A 22956-nucleotide genomic window follows, 5' to 3' on the forward strand; every position below is an offset into this window, starting at 1 on the left:
TAAAGAGATTAGCCTTACAGCTCTCGGCTCGCCCTCGGCGCACTTTGCCGTAAGCAATGCTGCCGTGCTAAGGAAGAACACCGTATGAACCGTAGACGTTGCCAAAATTCCTTTAACAAATCACGAATTTTCGGAAAAATTTGTAAATATTTTTCTTCAGATTTTTTCGAGAAGTTTGTAAGTAATTCGATCTGGAGTTTGTGAAAATTTTAAGGAGAAATATTCACAACTTTCCTCAAAAATAGAAATTTTGTAAGAGGAAATTTGGCAACGCCTGATGGCGCATACGGCATTCTTCCTTAGCACTGCAGAATGGTTGCCTAACATAACAAAATGAACCAGGTGCTAAGTCGCATTTCAGAAGGAAAATGAATTAGGAGTAGTTTTGAATTCAACAAGTCGTAAATTTTCTTCTTACAAAAATTCAAAGTAGAGCAACGATGTTTTGATAGTAAAAGTAATTCTTAAAAGTCTCTAACATTAAGTCTTATGGAGGAAGAACACTTCTGACCTCTTTCTCTCGGTTCATACTTACTGCTACTTCATGGATTTATCGAAAACTCAAGGGGGATGTTGTCATTTGAAAAAAACATTGGCCTCCCTCCCCTAAATGGATCTGCCAAAAAGTACTACTTTTCGACGTAGAAACATTCCCCAAGTTTCGTTTCAATAGCTCAACTAGGAAATATTTAAGAAGGAGGGGGATACAGACTTGTGTGAGACACCCTGTATAAGTGCGTTTGGACGCGAGAGCAGAAACACTCAACAATTTCTCATAAATGAGCAACAACGCGGATGCTCAGCACATCTTTGCATTGAAAGTACGATCAATTACATGGGAATAGTCTCTCTCATAATTTCGGCGTTGCCCATCGGAACCTTAACTTTCAAAACTATTTATCAGCTTTGAGATGGATTGCGGCACGCACCATAGTTAGAATCCGGTTTTATTTCAAACTTTCATGACAAATTACTTTGGAAATCGTGGAGCTGAGATTGGCGAGGAAACTATGATGAAGTTCATTAATCGCGAAAAGATCATACGCTAATCTGATAATGGAAATGTGGCACTTAGAGGGGAACAATTGAAAAGAGAAGAAAAGGAGATATACCTCCTCTAATGAAATAGCATGTTTCCTTTGGGTTTCAAGAGAGGATTTAATGAAAACTTTGCAACAACGGTGGAAATTGAAACCTACAATATTGTGCACAAAGAACACAACTCCACTCTTGAATTTTCGTTTCCAAAGTTAGCTCGTCGATTAATGAAATTCAAACATGTAAAACCTACGATATGGTTTGATTGCAGTTCTGAGGCAGTGACAATAATAATTCGTCGATAATGCTTCCTTTTGTGTTGGTGAGAAGAAAAGGAATGATAGGTAGGCAACTATAATCGGCGTACTCCTTTCCGACGAAAAATCACAAATATAATGGTCTGCTCACAAATATAATGGTCTGCTCTTGTCTGATAACCTGTCCTCTCCGTGCACCTTGTAAATGATGAGTGAAGGCGCCAACAAGCAACTATTCGAGCGTAACGGAAGTGATCTGGTATAACCGACTGTTTGAAGGCGCTCTCAGCGCCAAAACGCGGACGCGGCGAAAGAGAAGCGTAGTCTGTAGTGTCATAATCGTGTTAGCCAGCGTCAGATATTTAGTCTTTTATCTAAATAAGAACGAAATTCAGTGATTCATTTTCATTCATAACAACTCCCAACTCTGTTTATATTATTGTATCTGGAATAGATTCCGTGATTTTCTCCTGTAATTTTTCATTCCCTGATTCATTCCGGTTTTTCTTGGTACACCATGAATAAAATAAAGGGTATGGATTCGATCAACATGAATCCATCAAAACACGAAAAAGTGAATCGATCGATGTAAGTCGATCAATAATGATTTTATCGAAAAATTATTAAAAAACTGGTGTCGATCCGATCGGCAAGAATTGATCGAAAAGTCAAAACGTGAACCGATCGACGTGATTTGATCGACACTGAATCGATCGACAAGAATTGATCGAAAAGTTAAAACATAAACCGTTCGACGTGATTCAATCGAAAACTCACGAATCGATCGGAAACTCAAGAATCGATCGACAAAATTCGGAAATTTGATCGGCAAACCCGTCAAACTCGAATTTTGTCGATCGAATCGACGCCGGATTTTTTTAAAAATCTGTCGATCTATTCGGTGTCAATGGATTCATGTCGATCGAATCCATACCGAAAAAAAAGGTGCCGTAGTAACATCCTGGATGTTAAAAAAATGTGCAACAACTCTTGAATGTTTTCATTACCACTCTGGCTGTTGAAGTAACATCCTAGGATGTTACTTTTACATCGTTTCATGCTCCGTTGAGTGTTAATGGCGACATCCAAGAGTTGTCGCACATTTTTTTAACGTCCAGGATGTTACTACAGCATCTATTTTTTCTCGGTGCATACCCATCGAATAAAATCCGCTGAGTGTTGATTCGGCCAGGTTCCTTTCCGCTAAATCCGGTGCACATCTGTAATCGGTTCCCCGTTCCTTCCCGGTGAGTGGCGTGGTCTGGCCCGCGAGTGCGGGCTGCGGTGACGTGGGTCGCGGGAAGCGGAAACCAGATACGGATTCTTGAGCGTCACGAGTGCATGACAGCGGCAGCGACGGAGGGCGCGGAGTGGCAGGGATGACACGGGATCGCGAGGAGACGCCGACGTCGGGACGCACGACACGCCAGCGGTACCCTTGAGAGCCCGTGCGGGACGCCGCGCCGAGCGCCGGGACGCCCGCCGACGCCGCCGCCGGTACCGCCTCAATCCCGAGAGCTAGGCACCGAGACCGCCAGCGCCGCGTCAAATGTCACACGCAGTCAGGCTCACATGAGAAATTAACGGCTCTCCGGCAAACACTCCTCCCGGGCACCCGCGCACAGTGGAACACACAAGCGGTGCACACTCAGAGATGGAAAATTTCAAGAAATTTATTCGAATGAAAATTTACGCGTGAAATTTCATGAAATATATTGAAACCTCTGGGGATACATGCAGGAGGCTAAGAAACGTCTAGAAACAGTGATTCTAAATTTTGAAATTGGTTACCCCAAGACTAAAAGATTCGCAAATGTTTTCGTTTAGTTTAGAGGTTAGGTTGGGATTTTTCTCTCTAAACTCCCCTTTTTGCCCCCTGTTTGTGTCTGGCACCTTCAGTAGAGTAGCATAACACCGCAGCATCAACAGAATGACCATCTGAAACGCTTTCAGACCTTCGAGGGTTCAATCAATAATTCTAAAAAAAATTAATACATTTCAACTTTTGTGAAATTTATTCGACCCTTATGGAATTTCATGAAATTTCAAAACGTGAAATTTCACTTTCCATCTCTGTGCACAATGGAAGAGGTTGGACTTGAAATTTTTTGCTAAAATTTAAATTTTGATGTTAATCTCGTCACAAATTCACTTTCATGGGGTGTTAAAGAAAATTCACGTAAGAACTAGATTCCCTTTATACCCAAAGTTACAACGTCTCAACTCTGGTTGGGCTTTGTTGGGCTGAAAGCGGGCTAAAAAAATCCAATTCTGATTGGTTCTCACTGATGGTGTGCACCAAAATGGTGGTGAATGTGAACAAAATTAATGAAAATATAACCTGATCGCGATTGCGTTGAGTGCATTGTTATTCTCATCGCACCAAAATGAAAATAGTTCAAGATGTTATTTACGAATCAATCTCATTTTATTTTATTGCAATTTCTTTGGTTAGGTTTTGATCAGTTCTGTTGAGGTTCTTGTTTTTGGACGACAGACATCGCAGGATTCCATATCCTTATCCCTCAATATCCTTCGTTTGGGTGCACACTTTTGTGACACCATGGCCAGCCCAGACCAGCTGATAATCGAGATGTCTTAACTCTGGGTATAGAAGGACTCTAGTAAAAACTAATGAAACGACTCTTAAACGTTTTTGACTCATATTTTCGCAAATATAAGCTTTCAAAGTTTTCAGATTTTGTCCAACTCCTCCCATTGATTCGGTCCACTGTGCGGCGCGCCGATACACCGTCCTCCGGCCTCGGGCACAGGAACGATGTTGTGTGAGCATTCCAATGTTGCCAAAATTACGACCATATTAATAAGGGGTGGCACCGTAGGACCAAACGGCTCAGATGTGCTTGCAGAGAGAGCAATAAATGCAAAAATGACCAGAGAAAATAGGCCTAGTAGCGTCTAAGCGGAAAATTTTATTGAAAGAAGCCTCCGTTCTTTTAGAATAGATCAGTTGTGCTGGTCTCAGAATCGTGCTTGATTCTTGTGGCTCAGATAAAAATAATCAGATCAGTCCAAACAGCAAGTTTCTACGTTCAATATTAACCGAGATATCGCGCTTTGAAAAATTCGGTTTATGACGTCACCGCCGCGGTAGTGACACCCTTGGTTTCTTCCACCTTGCTTTCGTCAATCAAGGAAACACATATTTGCACTGATTACTCGACGTAAAACTCGATGTTTTTAAAGCGCGATATCTCGTTTAATATTGAACGTAGAAAGTTGCTGTTAGGACCATTTAATTATTTTTATCTGATCTACAAGAATCCAGCATCAAAACACGATTCTGAGACCAGCGCAACTGATCCACTACCACCTTTATTTGTAAAAGATATTGATTCAGAGGGATTTTAAGGCGTTCAGGGAAAGAAAAACAAATCATCACCCTAAAAGATCCGAGAATCCCTGAAATTCCTCGAGATCCCTGAAACCCCTCTTCAACTTGAGATTTCAATATCGTGTTATGCTGCAGACCTCTTTAGGCCTCCCTCAATCTCAACGAAAACCGTATGGGACCAGTGGCGTGGCGTGCTTTACGATTTATCGATTGATCTGCCATTTAAACCTATGAAAAAAGATCGATAGACAGAGTGTCTGCAACGAACACCTTAATAATCGATTCTTTACCATAGTTTCAAACGGGGAAATATCGATTATTAATCACTCACGCCTCGCCACTATATGGAACCCTTCGAGTACAACCGTGGATTAAATTGCAGGTTTCTCTGTAAAATCCGAAAAAAAAACAATTTCACAAGATTTTGAGAAAATTGGCATATCACAATCCATTTGGCAACGTCCGGAAGTTCACACAGCGATTTTATTCAGCAAGGCAGGACATCCTCTTGCCCCTTTCAGAATACCTCTATGAGCAGTGGCGTGTCCAGATTTTCATCTCAAAAGAAGGGGTGCGGAATTAAGGACACACGCGGCGCCGAAGGGTCTAAGCATGGAATGCCCTCAGCCATGAGTGGGTGGAGATGGACATAGACAGAGGGTCTGAAAGCCTTTAACTTAGACCCGTCTGAATTTGCGCCATTTTACGTGTTTGCGTGCACGCTTTCGACTCAAGAATGCATGTTCGGTGATTTATATTTGATATTGAAGGAGAGGGACACCTCATATTACTCGTTCGGGAATTGTTTTTACCAATTATGATCTGATGCTTTTATTTTCATAACCCTACTTTTACAATCAATGGGTTTTTTGTATTGACCTCTCTTCACCTTATGAACGAATCTAGCTTTTTTATTCCGTGTAATATTGGTTCCTAAAAATCATAAAAACAGCATCTGAAAACCAGGCTTTGGTGCATTACAAAAAACAGAATATATTGCACCAAAGCGTAACAATCACTGAGGGGTTTATTTGAAACTTGGATAATCACCCGTGGTGACCTCAAAGAACGTGCTTAAAAAAACTTATTGGAATTTTCAAAATGCCCGCTATGCAGATTTTATGACTGGGATAGGAGCACATTTTCCCACGAAATTTATACGTCCTGCAGAGTGACACACTCCGTGATGGGAAAGTAAGAGGTGCCAGATAATTTGTATCAAGCTAGATTTCAAAAGGTTACGTCAAGTAAGGTTATAGGTTAGGCCAGGTCAGGTTGGGTTAGGTTAGAATAGGGACATGACACACTAAAAACAATAGTATGGGTTAGCAAACCTGACATTTTTTTTTTAAAAAAAAGACCAGAAAGGCAGGACGTTTCGAGCCGCCGCTTACTCCGTTTCAGTTGTAAAAACAATTTTAAAAAAAAGGACGAGTGAAAACACCTGACATCATGTCGCCATTCAATTATTGGTGGGCTTTTGTTGTTTTTGCAGTTTAAAATGATCGTATGATGGCTCGAAATACCTAGCCTCTCCAGTGCTTTTAAAACTGTATCCTGGTTTAACCATGCTTTCAGGGCTCTGTAATTGATAAATTGGACTACACTACTACATAATTAGGAAGTTAAATTTCTGGCTCAGTCTAGAAACAACGTACGTACCATTAGTTTATCTATACACATACGTGTTTTTGCAGTTGAGCCAGAAATTTTAGTTCTAAATGGCAAAATGTAGTCCAATTTTGGTTAGGCTGGATTAGTGGGACTGCCTTTCGCAGGAAGGAACCAAACCACATCAGCTATTGCCAAATTTAACCGGATAATTCAATCTTTTTGAAAGAGAATACGTTCAAGCGGATTCCTTAGAAAATTTTAAGGAATTTACTCTGTACAATGCAGAAAATTCACCGATATTCGTACAAAAATCTGCACAACCGTTTTCATGTAAAAGGTCAAATCACCCAATTCAGTTTGGCAACAGCTGATGTGACTCGGTTCCTTTCTGCTTAACGACACACAGTGGAATGAGCTAATGGAGAAGGTCGGACATGAAATTTTTGGCTAAAGTTTCCAAATTTGATGTTTATTTTGTCACAAATTCAGTTTCAATGGATGTTCTTGAAAAAAAATTTTCACGAAAAAAACCAATGGAACAACTCTTAAACTTTTGTGTTCTATAATTTCGAAAAAGCCTTCAAAGTTTCCAGATTTTGTCCGACTTCTCCGACGATTGACTCGGTCCAGTGTGCGACGTCTAGTTTAGGTTAGGTTATAGGTTAGGTAACAACCTCGTGCCAATCGTTTCCAAATCCACCCCGGAAAAACTCACAGGATCCGAACGAAGGAAGGAGATCAACGTCACATACTCGACGCACGTGGGAGCCGCGGCTCTCGCGCACGCAGGAATCGGAAACAGGCGCACGGAGAAACCGGAAACTGGCGACCGGAAATGGGCGCGCGAAACGCAGCGCGGATCGGAGAAGCGGGGATGCTGGACCCGATCGCGATCTGCATGAGGCAGCACTGAGTCCTCTCCGGCTCAGGAGCACGTGGTTGGGTGGCTCCAGACTTGGCCGCCTCCACCAGAGCGCGGAAGGTGCAACCGCCCCCGCTCCCCCACCACCCCCTCACCCCGCCAGTGCCACCGCAGCTCCCAGCGAAAAAGTTGCAAATCAATTCCCGCTTCCGGCTCGCCGATATAGTCGATTATTCGATATTTTACGGCGCTCCTCGGAGAAAAGCGTGCTCGCTTAAACGCGGACTTTATTTTCGATCTTGTGTTCGTTTTGACATCGCACTGGGTCCATTATTAGGCTACGCATAGGATGAATACGTGTATATTGTAGTCTCCTATGTATTTAATCAACGCTGGAAAACAAAAACACATTGGATCTATAGAGTCCAGACTCTTGAAAAAATTGACAAGAAAAAGGACTCTTGATTCGATCAGATTTATGCTTAAATCAAAAGGAAATCCGCTCAAATTAAGAGGCTTGGTTCTTGATTTAGGCTTGAATCTGATTGAATCAAGAGTATTTTTCTTGTCGATGTTTTTAAGAGTCTGGACTCTATATCCGATGTGTTTTTTTTCTAGTGAATAAATAGAAGAAGAAAAAAAATTAGGTTACGGAATCTTATTTTGATGAGTGAATCGCAGCAAGAAAGTAGGGGGCTTGGCCCCCTGGCAGCTACGTGATCCGACCACCGAAGGCGTTTCGCGCCCTCTTTTGCCTGCCTTGCACAGTGGCATGGCGTGCTTTGCGATATATCGTTTGATCTGCCATTGAAACCTGAGATAAAGCTACCGATATAGAGTCGATTATTCGATAAATTATTTATGGCGCTCCTCGGAGAAAAGCGTGCTCGCTTAGACGCGGACTTTATTTTCAATCTCATGTTCGTTTTGACATCGCACTGAGTCCATTGATAGGTTACTGAATCGTATTTTGATGGGTAAATCAAAGCAAAAAAGTAGTGGGCTTGCCCCTGGCAGCTACATGATCCAACCACACAGAAAAATAGATGGTGCTGGCGGCAAAACCTTCTGTTTACAGGCTCCTGCAGTTTCTTTGTTAAACTTGCAAAATTTTTCTGTTGTGAGAACAGAACTTCGGTCGTAGGAACAGAGTACTCTGTCCTCATAACGGAAGATTCTGTGACTGTTACAAAAGAAGTGCAGGATCCGTGTGAACAGAACAATTTCTTTGAGTGCACCGAGGGCGTTTTGCGCCCTCTTTTGCCTGCCTTGCACAGTGGCATGTCGTGCTTTGCGATGTTTCGTTTGATCTGCCATTGAAACCTGAGATAAACCTGCCAATACAGAGTCGATTATTCGATATTTTATGGCGCTCCTCGGGGAAAAACGTGCTCGCTTAAACGCGGACTTTATTTTCTTATGTTCGCTTTGAAATCGCAATGGGTCCATTAATAGGTTATGGAATCTTATTTTGATGGGTGAATCACATCTAAAAAGTAGGGAGCTTAACCCCCCGGCAGCTACGTGATCCAACCACCGAAGACGCTTATATAACCGCTTAGCGACTTATGTGACAGTAGCGTGGCGTGCTTTGCGATATATCGCAAAGCACGCCACCATTGAAATGGTGGCGATGATCTGTCATTTATCTGTCATTTAAACCTATGGAAAAAGATCGATGAACAAGGTGTTCGCAACGAATACCTTAATAATCGATTCTACGTCATAGCTTCAAATGGGAAAATATCGCTAATCGATCATTCATGCCACGCCACCGTTATGGAACTTTCATTTTTGTTATGTGGACTCCTAGAGTTTTCAATACCACGCCTCGAGAATCGATGATCTATAAAATAAGTGCAAAAAATACGAAATACTCACAAACAAGAGAAAATTCAAGACGTTTCATAATGACTGCCACTCACCTGAAACAAAGAAAATTCAAGAATTAGAAACGATTTTCACGCATTTTCCGCAAAGGATTCATATGCTACTCGTATTTTACATGAGTTTCCTTTCGATACGCTTTACCAGTCGCAGAATGAGTACAAGCACGGAAATACGTTTGAAGTAGTCTGAGGGTGCACACTGAAATCACGGAACCGCGGGCGCTACCGTGCTACGTTGCCAAATTTCCTGTACTGAAAACACACATTTTCTGGGAAACTGTAAGTATCGAACATATTTGCTACTTATGCAAACAGTTTCAATTAGAGGTATTGCGGCTAAATTCGAGACAATACTTCGTGAAAATTCAAAAAGTGATTTGAAAGTTCTTACATGTTAATAATAACAAGATGCACAGATTTTTGAAACAAATATTTTAACGCTGGCGAGGCGGTGAAGTATCGAACGAAACTGCAGGCATTTCCGATTCGTAAATGACAACAGTTTGTCGTCGCTCAAAAGTAAAATTACAATGGATCAGTAGACATAAGGTGCGAATTAATGCATTCTGACTCATAACTCTGTGACAAAATTTCACGTAGACCACGATTCGCGCCACGAAAATTACTGAAATGAACTCCTAACCAAGATATTTAGTGTTTCTTGAGTCAAAAATTCAAAACTCCCGCTCATTAAAAATTAAAGACTACATGAGTCCAATCACGCACTAAACGATACAGTAAAAGCCTCTGCGGTATGAAAATATGACAATCTCGATATCGTTGCTTTTGCTCAGCTGTTCCACTTCAACAACACTTAGAAAAACGCAAGGCATGGAGGGAGCACTGCTAAGTTAAGAAGCCTGCCAAACTCGTTCTAGAGCGCGATTGGATTCAAGTAAAATAATGTGTATCTTGTGAGCAGGGAATTCAAATTTCCTAAACTAAAAACGTCATTACGGTTGAGTACAGGGGAGAATTTCATAAGCCGCGCCACCCACCCGCGGCGCTGTATGGTCCAAAACTCAAAAATAGGAAGAAATAAGTCGGATAATGACTCAAAGATCAAGGAAGTTTCAAAACCGATGTTTCTTTGAGTCGCTAATTTCGAATTTGATGTCAAACTGCCTACATTTTAACATCCTGACCTATTGATTGTGGGCAAGTTTGTATGGCACGCTGCAGCGCGGTGGCGTGCTGCCGCTGCCACCTCGAACGCGCACTGACGCCTACAAACCTAAAGGGATACTTCAAGCATTGCGCAATGCGTGAAGTAGCCCTTTAGATTTGTAGGCGTCCCGTCGGTGCGGGGAGTGCTCCCTGACGGAGAAAGTCGTATATCGTGTAATTTTTTTTTAATTTTCGACTTTTAAAATTACACACTGGTCGTGTGAAGTAATTAGTGAACTCTCAACGCTAGATGAAGTGTAACAATGAAAGGCGGGTCGTGCGTCATGCGTGCTGCGGACGGTGCACGCATTGCGCAATGCTTGAAGTATCACTTTAGGTTTGTAGGCGTCAGTGCGCGTTCGAGCTGGCAGCATGCTGCGGCGCCCCCAACGGGCGGGTGGTGAACAATTTCTTGCGGGGAGAGCTCCCTGATGGAGAAAGTCGTATATCGTGTAATTTTTTTTTTAATTTTCGACTTTTAAAATTACACACTGGTCGTGTGAAGTAATTAGTGAACTCTCAACGCTAGATGAAGAGTAATAATGAAAGGCGGGTCGTGCGTCATGCGTGCTGCGGACGGTGCAGAGTGGCTCATGAAATTTTCCTCTGTGCTCTGCCGACGTCATTATCTTAGCTGAGAGTTGATTTCAGTAATTTTCTTTCCGCAAAGCGTGTTTTACGTGAAATTTTGGTTATAAGTAACATGTATCAGAATGCTTAAGTCCGTACCTTGTTTACTAGTCTATTGCGGAAATGCATCGGAAGAAATTTTCGGGATTGATATCCCCGACACCTTGTTGAAATATTTTTGGTCGAAAATTTGCTATTTGTTGCAACGTTGCCGCGATAGAGCACTGTATTCAAGCTCCGAAGATTTCATGGTGGTAGATGCGACGTAAGAAATCCCTTGAGACTTGAGAACAACAATCGCAGCTACACTTGCCACACGCGTCTAGGGAAATCAGAGCGCCTGCAATTTTTGTGTAGGCAACACGGACAATCCAAGAACACGAATAGTTGCATCCTTGTTTACTGGCCCATTATCCTCGTAGTTAAGCGTTTTATCGGGGGAAATTTGGCAACATACGAATGTTTATACGCCGTTTTTCCTTAGCACTGCAGCTTAACTGCTGGAAAAGTGGAGAACTAACTCTGCAAGTGGATGGGTGGAGTAAATTGCCAAATTATGCGAGTAATATTCTTAATAAGAATTTTAACTCCTGCTTCGACATATCTGCTTGACGATTTCCACTTAGAAATACATTTGAACAACAATTTACAATAAGAGATCGTATCTGGCTCACTCTTAAAAGTATCCATCCGGATAGAGAACTTAACTGCTCGTACATTGTTATTCATTTGAGCCAGATATGGTGAAAAGGGCGCAGTCTATTTGAGGCCGTTTAAGCCTTTGGGGCTGAAGGGGTCTCCTTCAGGAAATATGATTTCTTACTCACTTGTTTTTAATGTGCAAATTTTATGTTAGTCTTTTCTTCGTGTTTTCGTAGTTTCCTTTTGTCATCCAACTCTTTTCACACACTCGATTTTTTATGTTATAACGTGCCCCGTTTGATCAATTCCATTCAACTATATTCAAGTTACCATTTCACCAACCCTTTCAATTGAGTCTCCATTTGATTCGTAAAAAACTCGCAAAACAACCGTGACAAACATGTTCCGATATTTAAATTCCGCGATAAACCAATATCAACAAATTACATTTTCCGTGATCGATTAATCATAAAGTCGAAAAAAATCGTCGATTAATCGAACAAAATATGTAATATTGAGTGAGGAACCGCAAACTAACGTTCAGTGAGATTTCTGGAAGAAATCATCAATAATCCAAGACCGTTGCGGTAATCCACCAAATTTTCCAAATATCGATTATCGAATCGAAATTCTGACCGTCAATCGATTGATTATCGAAATCGGAACGTGTCGAGACCGTGGCAACTTACGAGGGTCTAGAGGTGAAGACACGAGTCGAAACACTGGCGAAATTGAAGACAAGGTCTTCCGTGCAAAGGAAAAACACCGTAGGAGCCTTCAGGCCTTGCCAAATTCCCATCGATAAAATAAAATACGTTTTTTCACAGGAAGTTCTGCATATTTTCATCCCAATTTTTCAGAGCATTTTGTTTGCAATGGGTCAGTTACGCTTGTCACAGAATTGTATTTTGGAGCTTGATTCTTGTAGATCAGCTTAAAATAATCAGATTTGTCCAAAAAGCAAGTTTCTACGTTCAATATAAACCGAAATATCATGCTTTGAAAAATTCGGTTTAAGACGTCATCCATCGGAGCTGTGACACCCTTGGTTTCTTCCATCTATATTTCATCTAAGCTTCACGGTGAGTAGCCAGTGTAAATGTGTTTCTCTCTGATTGATGAAACTGAGGTGGACGTCATAACCGACGTGATAACCGATAAACATAACGTCATAAACCGAATTTTTCAGAGCGCGGTGTCTCAGTTAATTTTGAACGTAGAGACTTGCTGTTTAGACAGATCTGATGATTTACAGCTGATATACACGAATTGAGCATCATTTCACGAATCTAAGACCAGCCCAACTGACCCATTAAATTTACAGCATCCGAAAATGTCAAGGAAAAATTGATCGCATTTAGCAAAATGGAACCAGCGCGATTCCAGTGTTTTCAAAATTGTGCTACTTCTTCTTTTCTCTTAAAAATACTTAACAAATACACAATATTTAAAATCTTACAATCATTTTTATTTAAAATTAACAACTTTTTGGTGGGAAGAAAGAACTATTTCCTAGTCTGGGAGATTTTTTATAGATAATTATGAAGAAGTAACATGTTTACAACACCGTAATCACTCTGGTTCCTTTTTGCTAAATGCAATCTAAATGGATTGCATATTGAAAAAAGGAACCAAGAGCTGGCAATTTTGCTAAGATTGTGAGACTTCTTTTTTCATGGACGCAAAACCTGATCATCTATAAACAGTTCCTATTTGACACCCTAAAATCTGTAAATTTAAGACAACAATCACTCTGTGAATTTCATATTTTTGCATGAGTTTCAGTTCTTTTATAGCGAAAGATGAAGTTGCAGAATCTTAGCAACATTGCAATGCTCTTGGTTCCTTTTTGCAAAATGCAATTCAAATAGTTATATTTGGATTGCATTTTGCAATAAGGAACCACTAGCATTGCAATGATGCTAAGATTGTGCAACTTCATTCTTGGCAATAAAATTACTGAAACCATGAAGAAATATGAAATTTACATGATAATTTTTGTCTTAAATTTACAGTTTTTAGCGAGTAAAATAGAAACTGTTAATGGATAATCAGGTTTTCCTTCCATGACAAAAGAAGATGCACAATTTTAGCAACATTGCAATGCTCCTGGTTCCTTTTTGCAAAATGCAACCCATTTCTTCAAAAAGGAGCGTTACGTAGGGAAAAATTTGGCAACATCTGAATGCTGATACGTCGTTTCTGCTTAGGCGGCGCGCGGACGGGCGGAGGAGCGATGGGAGGCCGAAGAAGCGATCACGGGGGGATCGGGTTTGCGTGTTTGATTACCATAAAAACGCTCCGCGGTTGAACTTATGCCTCGGCCTGTTCGCTCTTTCGCCGCTACACTTGGCCAATGTGAAGTTGTGCTACATTGATCAAGGCCGTCACTTGATTATAGTCACCTGAATGTAGGTTTCCAGTATCTTCCCGCGCCCCCTCCAACCCGCCCCCTGCTCGTCGCCCCCTTTTGTTGTGCTGCATCGCACAGTCGTTCTGCCCCGACCCCCGACGGCCGACTCGTGGCCCCCCCGGGATCCCTCGAACTGGGTCGCTTCGCCGGAAAAATAATCGAGGGAGTCTCCACAGCCGCGGCTGAAAAATTACACCTAGGTACTTGTAACTAAATTCACCGAGTTAACCAAAATTATTTGTAGGAGCGGAGCTCCTTCCTTTAAGGCAAAGTTGCGAGGTATCGTGAAATTTTAAAGTACGAAATTATGTCTGGTTTCGTCCTTCCTCTGACGAAAGAACGTGGCTACATCGCGATGTTGTCAAATTTCCCCTCGCAAATTTTATTTTTACGCACTGAAAAAAAAAGTTCGGTCCTGAGTACCGAAGTTTGGTGTTCCATATCATCTCAACTACTTCGGTTCGTGAAACCGAACTTGAGCGGTGAAGTGAACTGACGAACAAAGTTTGGTCCTACATGCCGAATGTTTGGTTACAAAATCCGAGTTTGACAACCCGAGTTTGAGGAACTCAGCCTTCTGTGGTGTAGTGGTTGTAGCGCTTGCTCTAAGATCGGGTTCCCGGCCAGGTTACCCGAGTTTAATGGTCTCCAACAACGGTTACCCGGGGCTGGGTTGATTCGGGACTGAGGGGAATTATCTCCCCCTTATACCCTGGGATATTTGAAAATGGAAAAAAGAAAGAAATGTAATGTGATACTTGGATCAGTTTTTATCGAAATATAAGGCGGTACGAGCAAGCGTCACGTAATTTTCCACAAGAGGGGGGTGTAGCGCAGCGTTACGGAACGTTAAGGAGGATGGGGGTGTCTGAAAACTACAAATTTAGCGTTAAGTAATTTAGGGATGTTTCCTGCCTCGGTGTGAAGCAGTGGTGGATCCAGCAATTTGGCAACACTGTATTTCCTCCATTTAAACCTATGTTAAGTGATCGATTCTTGTCGGAGCACCTGGCCTCTCCAAAAATCGATACATTTCCATAGGTTTAAATGGAGAAAAACAATGCGGCCAATTTGCAGGATCCGCAAATGGCGTAAGGAGGGCAGTGTTTGAAGCGCAAGGTCCAGCCGTGTTATCCGACGGCAGCCACTGGTGCGAGTGCGCCTTTTCAATTCCGTTTTCTTTGCGTCTGATAAGAGAAAGCCGACTTTGACGTGGATTCCGTTTGCTGTCGGCTTCCATTAGAGCTTTGAGCGGCGGGCGGGCGGGCGGGCGCTGCGGTGGCGAAACCGTCAAGAAATCGGTAAACAAACGTGCCGATGCGTAAACTTCTCCCGGTGCTCCTGTTCACTCGCGAAACTTATTCATTCGGAGCCAGGACTCAGCAGTCTGCGGGTTGGTTCCCCCGCCCGGGTTGCCCACTTTACCCGTAAACTTAACTGGATGTATTTATATCAAACGGAACTAAGTGCATCATGACGTGAGCCCTGATATGCACATATTCTTAAGGTTCTCGGGGCTCATGTCTTAATGCACGTAGTTCCGTTTGGCAGAAATACGTCCAACTTACATTCTTTCCATTGGGTTCCTGGGAATATTTGGACGTATCTCTGCCAAGCGGAACCATTGACGAGTGGAAAAGATGGGGTATGCTCTGGAAAGTTGCATAAGAAACAAGGTTAAAGTGGGCGTGATTCCCTTCAAAGTCTCTTTATACTGAAAGTAAAGACAATGCGAATCCATTTCTGATTGGTTCCCGTATCTTGGGCCTTCACAGTGACTCAAACGGGAATAAAGATTAAATTTTCACAAATTGCGAAGATCATAAACTGGGATGTACCGGAGAATTGGGGGTACGGCAAGGAACAAGTGGAATGTGAGAGGGAACGGAGATAGGAATTCGGGAATGGGTTGATCAAAGATTACAGAAAACTCCAATTTGTGTAATCTTTATTCCGCGTTTGCGACACCCATAAACCGCGTTGTCCCAACCCTCTCTATAAAGGGACTCTGCAAATTGGAGGTACTTCGGTTTAATTAATTAGAAATGCCTGGATTCAACTATTCGGGCTCGAGAGAAATCCATTTTGCATATGCAGAAAATTGCCGGCGCTAAGGCTTTGTGGATCGCAACGTTTGGCTGTAGCTGTAAGTATTGTACTCAGGAATGTACCCGATGCTTACGTAACCGCGTTGACCATAAAAACTCGATTCGGGTGAGCTATGTAGCATTCTAGCAGCATTGCCAAAAAAAGTGTATTTTCAACAACGTTGGCGGTAATGGTTTGCTAAATTGATATTTCGTAATAATCGTGAGAAAAAGCTTTCGGTGAAATACTTTGCTGGTATTTTATACAACCAACTTTAGAACTTGAACGAAGAACATAACCGGTATAGCCAAGCAAAGGTGCCGCTTTTTAAAAAAGAAAAAACTAGGTAACCCCCATTATCCACGGTCATAGTGCATACAACAACAAATACAATGCATGCACGCACTTACTCGAAGTACCTGACGTACTTACATTATTCACACATTCCAATGGCGGTTCTTACAAGTTGGCATCATCGTCTTTCCCCAATTTAAATGTATATAAAACAATCGATTCTAGGTGATGCAGCTCGTCTCGACAAAGATCGATATTTTTAATGGAAATGGTATATAGAGGAAAAACTGTGGTGCCAAATTTCAAGAATCCTCACTGATAAAACCAGTGTAACAGAAACTGTAACACGACCTGTTCTCTCCTGTTGATTTTCGATTTCTCCGTCATGTAAATCGTTTTCTAAGTAGGATTTTGAGAAAGAGATCTTGAGATTTTTTCTAGTTTGGGGTATGAAATACCCCCTAGTTAATAGGTAGTTCTGGGGGACATTTTCTTGAAACAACTGTAATTGAATGCATTTTGAGGCTTCCGTCATGCAGATTTTCCACTATTTTCTGCGAAAAAAGTACGCTTTTTCATATTTTTAGCACAAAATACTGTCAGATTGGTGCATTCAAGAGGTCCGGGAAATTTTTGGAATTTTACCTCTATTTGGACGCATTTTGAGGCTACCACGACGTAAATTTTAGAAAACACTGACTGAATGAGCACGGTGTTTTCATTTAAAACTCTATATTAAAATAGATAAATATCCTTGTAACGAAGTTTTTTTTCCACCATTCTAAATGTTTGTTGGAGGAGGTGGGGAGGGGGGGCAGGTCCTCTCTGCCACCTTGATACACCCATGGTTTAGACTTCATCTAGTGGCTTATAGCATAATTCACAGTTGGGTAACTTTAAAAATTACACTATATGGCGAAACATTACACGGTTGAACTGCCTCATTACCAAGTCCTCTTCAAACTCTCCCAGTTCTTACCACCAAAGAGGGTAAAATAACTTTGAATATTATCTGCGTTACGCTTCTTGGAAATCAGAGAACGGCGCTAAGTTCACCGCTCGTGTGAGACCAGACTTGCCAGATTGCAATCAAATATAAAATCGTTAAACTTCGCGAGAAAAATTTCTTGGAAGATATGGAGCGTTTGAAAGATACGTTTGCGCGTGAGATATTTTGTCACAATTATTGATGCCATAATTTACCTATGATTAGTTTATTTTTTGTAATTAGTTACGCTAGACGAGGCTGCAATTCAATAAAAGTTATGTCCCTAACGAAAACGTTTTTTGTTAAGAGGATAGAAAATGAAATTAAAAATAGTAATTGACCAGTACCAGTAATATAAAGACTGTGGTTTGTGTTTGGGAGCTAAAATTTCTATCTCATCCGCAAAAAAAATTATGTGCACAGGGAAACTGAGGGTATATTGTTTCTGAACTGAGCCAGAAATTTTAAGTCGTAATTGGACTTCATTTTGCAATTAAGAGCTTTAATTTCTAGATCAATCGTAAAAATACTTGTGTGCATAGGGGTACTAATGGTACATACGTTCTTTTTAAACTGAGTCAAAAATTGTAGTTCCTAATTGCAAAATCCGGTCCAAATGGAAAAAGTAGTCCAAATAGTCAACATAATATTTTTGTTCTTACTGGGTTTTCCCCCAAGAATCTCATGAAAACGGACGGATTCGATTTTTTTACTTCACTGGTAAAGAAAGTAGCTTGGATCAAGAGTCCAGACTCTTAAAAACATTGACAAGAAAAAATACTCTTGATTCAATCGGATTTTTCCTTGAATCGAGGAGCTAAGCCTCTTGAATTAAGCGGATTTCCATTTGAATCAAGAGTATTTTTTCTTGTCAATGTTTCTCAGAGTCTGGACTATAGACCCAAGCTACTTTTTTTTACCAGTGTTTAGTTGGTGGAAAAAATAATGTTGAATTTCAGGATGATGTTGTGTATGAGCGCGGGTTGCATACTCAGCTCCTAAAAATAAATTTTGTATTTTTGAAATATTTCACAGCCTCGTGAAATTTCACCCAACATTTCAAATATTTCAAAACATGTGCGTGCCTCATGCTTCAACCGTGTTTCATTTTGCAACCCTGTGTAAGACGCCATTACCCCCGGGCCGGCGAAGCGAAACCCACCGGGGGCGATCCGGCAACAATGGGGTATTTGTCTGAGGACGCCGCTTCAGCGAAAAGCATGAATGAACTTTGGAGTTGCCTCCTGAACGTTTGAGTTATTAATCCCGACAATCCCGGGATCCCGGCTCCGACTCCCTGGCGTGAAGATCGATTTTCGATATTTCCCCATTTGAAACTGTGCTAAAGAATCGATTATTAGGGTACTCGCTGCGGACACCTCGACTATCGATCCTTTTACATAGGTTTAAATGGCAGATCTATCGATATATCGCAAGGCGCTACGCCACTGCTCCCCGGCTGAACTTTAAAGTCACTCTCCTCAGTTTGCTCTTCCTTATCTCCGGCTTTTTCTTGCCGAGAACAAGACTCCATCCAGGATGCATTTTAATCGCCGTAATGGAATAAATGGAATAAACGGACTAGCCAACCTCTCCACGGTAGCCCAGCCCCCCCCCCCCCCCCCCCCTTCCGCCGTGTCTGCCGACCGCTTTGGCTAAGTATTTCTGCAGATGGGCTCAGATTGGTGGCTAACCAGAAACATGAAAATCGCCTCCGTTCATAACGTCGTTCCTTCCAAGAAGGACTTAACTACATTTTGATGTTGCCAAATTTCTCCTCGAAAGCTGAAGTTTTCCTGTGAGAATCTCAGGCATTTCTATCTGAAAATCTTACCGATCTTTGGTGCGATTTCATGCAAAAATCAGCAAAATGTTGGACAAATATTGCACGAGTGAACTCTCGTGAAAAATCGAATGGGTTTTACAGCTCCATTTTACTGGAGGTTGCAAAAATTGTCCTTTTCATGATGCTGTGTTAAGGATCTTCTCGAATCTCACTTGCTCGGCTAATGTGATGCAACGGAATCCAAATTATGAATCAATTTTTAGGTTTTTAGGATCGATATTTGCAGGAAAATAAAGGCATTAGAATGATAATTAGGATTCTTTAGGACCGGAAAATATGCAAAGTTAACAAAAAAATCAAACATACCTCCATCATCAAAAGCACATTAACCCATGGCTTCTTTATATGACATTTAAAAAGCCAGTCCCGAAACATTCTCAAAGCGACCGAGATAGAATTCTGGCGTAGATCAGACAGAGCTTAGAGGAAGAATCACGTTTGGAACAAAAGAGTACGTGGAATGATGGGTATCTAAAAGAACGTACTTCAAGCATGACATTTACACCAAACAGCTCGTCTGATATTGTCATATACCGGGTGTTCCAGAGCTCTAGCGCACTATCTATTTCTCGGAAACGGGTAAAAATTGGGCTGCGGGACGGAATCTTGTTGGGATAAATCAACCCCAAAGAGCTTAATTAAAATATTTTCAGCTGCCGACAACCCCATTTGGGGCAGGGGTTAAGGAAAGTGCCCCCGTTTCTTTCAGGTTGGTTTTTACGGGGGCTAGAAAGCAGTATGATGGAGGCGGCTGCATACATGCATGCATCGATTTAAAATAAATTTGATAGGGAACATTCAGAATGGTATCTATGCGGCTGAGCATGTCTCGTTCATAGCACTTCCAATTGAAATGAGAGAGAGGGAATGGAACATATACTTAGTCAAGGTGCCATCAATAAATATCTCGGATTCATTGAAAGTTTTCTGCAGCTTTTATCCATCATTAGTGGTGCTCTAAAACCATGCGTATGCAAAAATTGCCATACCTTCAATTCACTTACCCTACCAACAGACCAAGATACAACATTTCCCGTTCTGTTCAATTTTCCGGTAAATTTGAAATTTTGTCCCCTTCCTAAGCTCTCTCGACAGAGCATAGGGGAGAATTTCATGAGCCACCCTACACCGTCCACAGCACGCATGGCGCACGATCCGCCTTTCATTATTACACCTCTCATCTAGCGTTGAGAGTTCACTGATAACCTCACATGATCAGTGTGCAATTATAGAAGTCGAAAATTAAAAAAAGAAATTACGCGCTATACGAGTTTCTCCGCCAGAGAGTTCTCCCCGCAAGAAATCGTTCACCACCCGCCCGTCGTGAGCACCGCAGCGTGCTGCTAGCGCGGAACGCGCACTGACGCCTACAAACCTAAAGGGCTACTTCACACAATGCGCAATGCTTGAAGTATCCCCTTAGGTTTGTAGGCGTCGATGCGCGTTTCGAGCTGGCAACACGCCGCGCTGCAATATGCCATAAACTTGCTCACAATTAATAGGTCAGGATGTTAGAATGTAGGCAAATTCGAAATTAGCGACTCATAAAACATCAGCAACGAAACTTTCGTGATCTTTGAGTCATTATCCGACTTATTTCATCCTATTCTTGAGTTTTGGACCATAGTGCGCCGCAAGTGGGCGATGGCTCATGAAATTCTCCCCTGTGCTCAATCAAAGCTCTCTGGTCTACTCTTATATAAAAAAAAACCTGGGTCTTATTTTCAAAATCTGAATTAAGAGGGCTCATCTAGGGCTTATTACCTGTCGATAACCGCAAAAATCATGTAAATCGGCCCGGTAGAATGCTGAAACTAAGCGTTACCAAATATGCAAATATAGTAGACCTCCGAGGGTAGAATAGTATAGATGAGGCGTCAACTAGGACAAATGATAAACGTACGTTATGAAATCGTAGTGACCGAATTTATAGGGAAAATCGCGGATTTAGAGTAAATTAACTTCATTAGTTACGCGTTTCTAAGAGTCGTGCTAAGATGGTTGACCACTGCGGTTAACTGAAAAATGCTCAGATTCTTCTAAATTCTAAGTTTTTACACCCTGTGTTATTGAAAACATTTCGCCCGTTCGGAATAGTAATTGATGACGTCATCCTGTGCGAGCGCTTTTTTTCGTAAGTTAAAATTTCAATGGCGTTCTCTCCGTTCAGATTGAACGCTTATTTGACGTTTTGACGTTTGACGTTTGACAACAACGCAGGTAGGATTTCCGCGTCCAAAACGTTCGAAACGGCACATAAAAATGTTGTACGAAGTCGTATCGGAGGATGTAAAACCGGTAGTTTAATGCACGAAACAGACGGAAGACCGACATTGCCAAATCGAATTTATTTTATCTCGAACTATTGATTTCGCTCTCGGTCGGACATAAATCTGTGCAAGAGGAACACAGTTGTGAGCCGGCAGCATTGCTAAGGATGGTCAATTTTGCGCTAAGGAAACGTGCTGTGATCGATAAGAAATATCACCACCACTGGGTGAGAGGAGGGGAAGGGGGGCTGACGCGGGGGGACCGTGGACTAGGAGGACTTGTATCGTGCACAAGGTGGCTCGACCCCTGCAAATCAATAACAGCTAACCCTAAAAAAGGAACTGACAGTAAGCTTGGGCTTTCTTTCGCCCTTATCTCTAAACTTATTCGTCTTTACTTTACCGCGGAGTTAAGCTTTGTTTCTTTACTTGCGCTACGAAGTCAACTGCTTTTTTCATTAGCGCGCTCAAGAAGTATTGGACGTCTCTCCTCACGTATACAGGGTGATTCAAGACGAGAAGGGAAAATTTCAGGAATCGATTACTTAGGTTAAAATTGGACCGCGATAAGCAGAAAGAAGCCAAGCCACATCCGCTATTGCCAAATTTAACCTGGCAATTTAATTTTTTTACATAAGAACAATTGTGCGGATTTTTATGCAAATTTAAGTGATTTTTTTTTTATATTACGAGGCACATTCCCTAAAATTTTCAAAGGAATCTGCACCAACGTTCTATGGTAAAAAATTAAAGTGCCCAGTTAAATTTGGCAGTGGCTAATGTGGCTTAGGTCCTTTCTGCTAAACGCGGTCCGATAGATATTTCAATGGCGCGAAGTTTTACGCACCCACCCCCCCCCCCCCCGCATCCGCAGAAAACCCATACCTGAGGAGCAACATCGCCCCTCTCTCTCATCAGTTTTGGAAAAAAACGATGTCAACATTATAGTGACTTTGTGAGTTGGAGACCTCAAAGATCTACTTACAAAATTAATTTTCACGAACAATAAGTAAAGGGTGAACGATTAAGGTTTTTTTGGCTAAATGAAGGACGACACTTCAGGAATGTTCATGTGCGATTAATAGATCCCACGAGTTGGTGTTAAAATGCACGATGAAACATTTTTGATACAAATATTTTAACTATGGTGTGGGTAGTGAAGTATCACACAAATCGGAAGGCGTTTTCGAATGGTGACAGCAACAACGTGTAAACGGATCAAATGCACCGGCCCGTATCTCTCCGGGCGGTCATTCCTTTCAAGACTAATCCGCCAAGATACGAAACATTTTATGCTATCAATTTTCAACATTTTCTTTAATTAGGTATTATCGTTTTTCCTCTCTCTTCTTCATTTATCAAAGGTTAGTAGGTGCTTGAAACTGCCTTCAGATGTGCCTTGTCATCTAATTTTACCTATAAAAAATACTACCAGGATGAGTGAAACAAATCCACAAATAATGAATGGGCTTATTTAGGCAAAAAGAACTATGTTGCATGTACGCACACATTTCCTTTTAGCATACTGGTAAATACGTTCAAAGGAGTAAATAATAATAAAATTGAGATATTCATGAATTCAACTAAAACTAGACTGACTGTG

At 41.6% G+C, this 22956-nt stretch overlaps 1 long non-coding RNA gene across 1 annotated transcript in view; it reads right to left on the bottom strand.

Moving 5' to 3' along the window:
* The window catches only part of LOC140225231 (uncharacterized), a 106549-nt gene extending 99309 nt beyond the window's left edge, over positions 1–7240 (bottom strand). Inside the window, exon 1 of the long non-coding RNA XR_011900377.1 lies at positions 6939–7240. This is a non-coding gene — a long non-coding RNA (uncharacterized lncRNA). The remainder of the gene's footprint in view (positions 1–6938) is intronic.
* Between the last annotated feature and the right edge of the window lie 15716 nt (positions 7241–22956).

This window comes from Bemisia tabaci, chromosome 8 (genome assembly GCF_918797505.1).
Source record: "Bemisia tabaci chromosome 8, PGI_BMITA_v3".
Taxonomy (NCBI): domain Eukaryota; kingdom Metazoa; phylum Arthropoda; class Insecta; order Hemiptera; family Aleyrodidae; genus Bemisia; species Bemisia tabaci.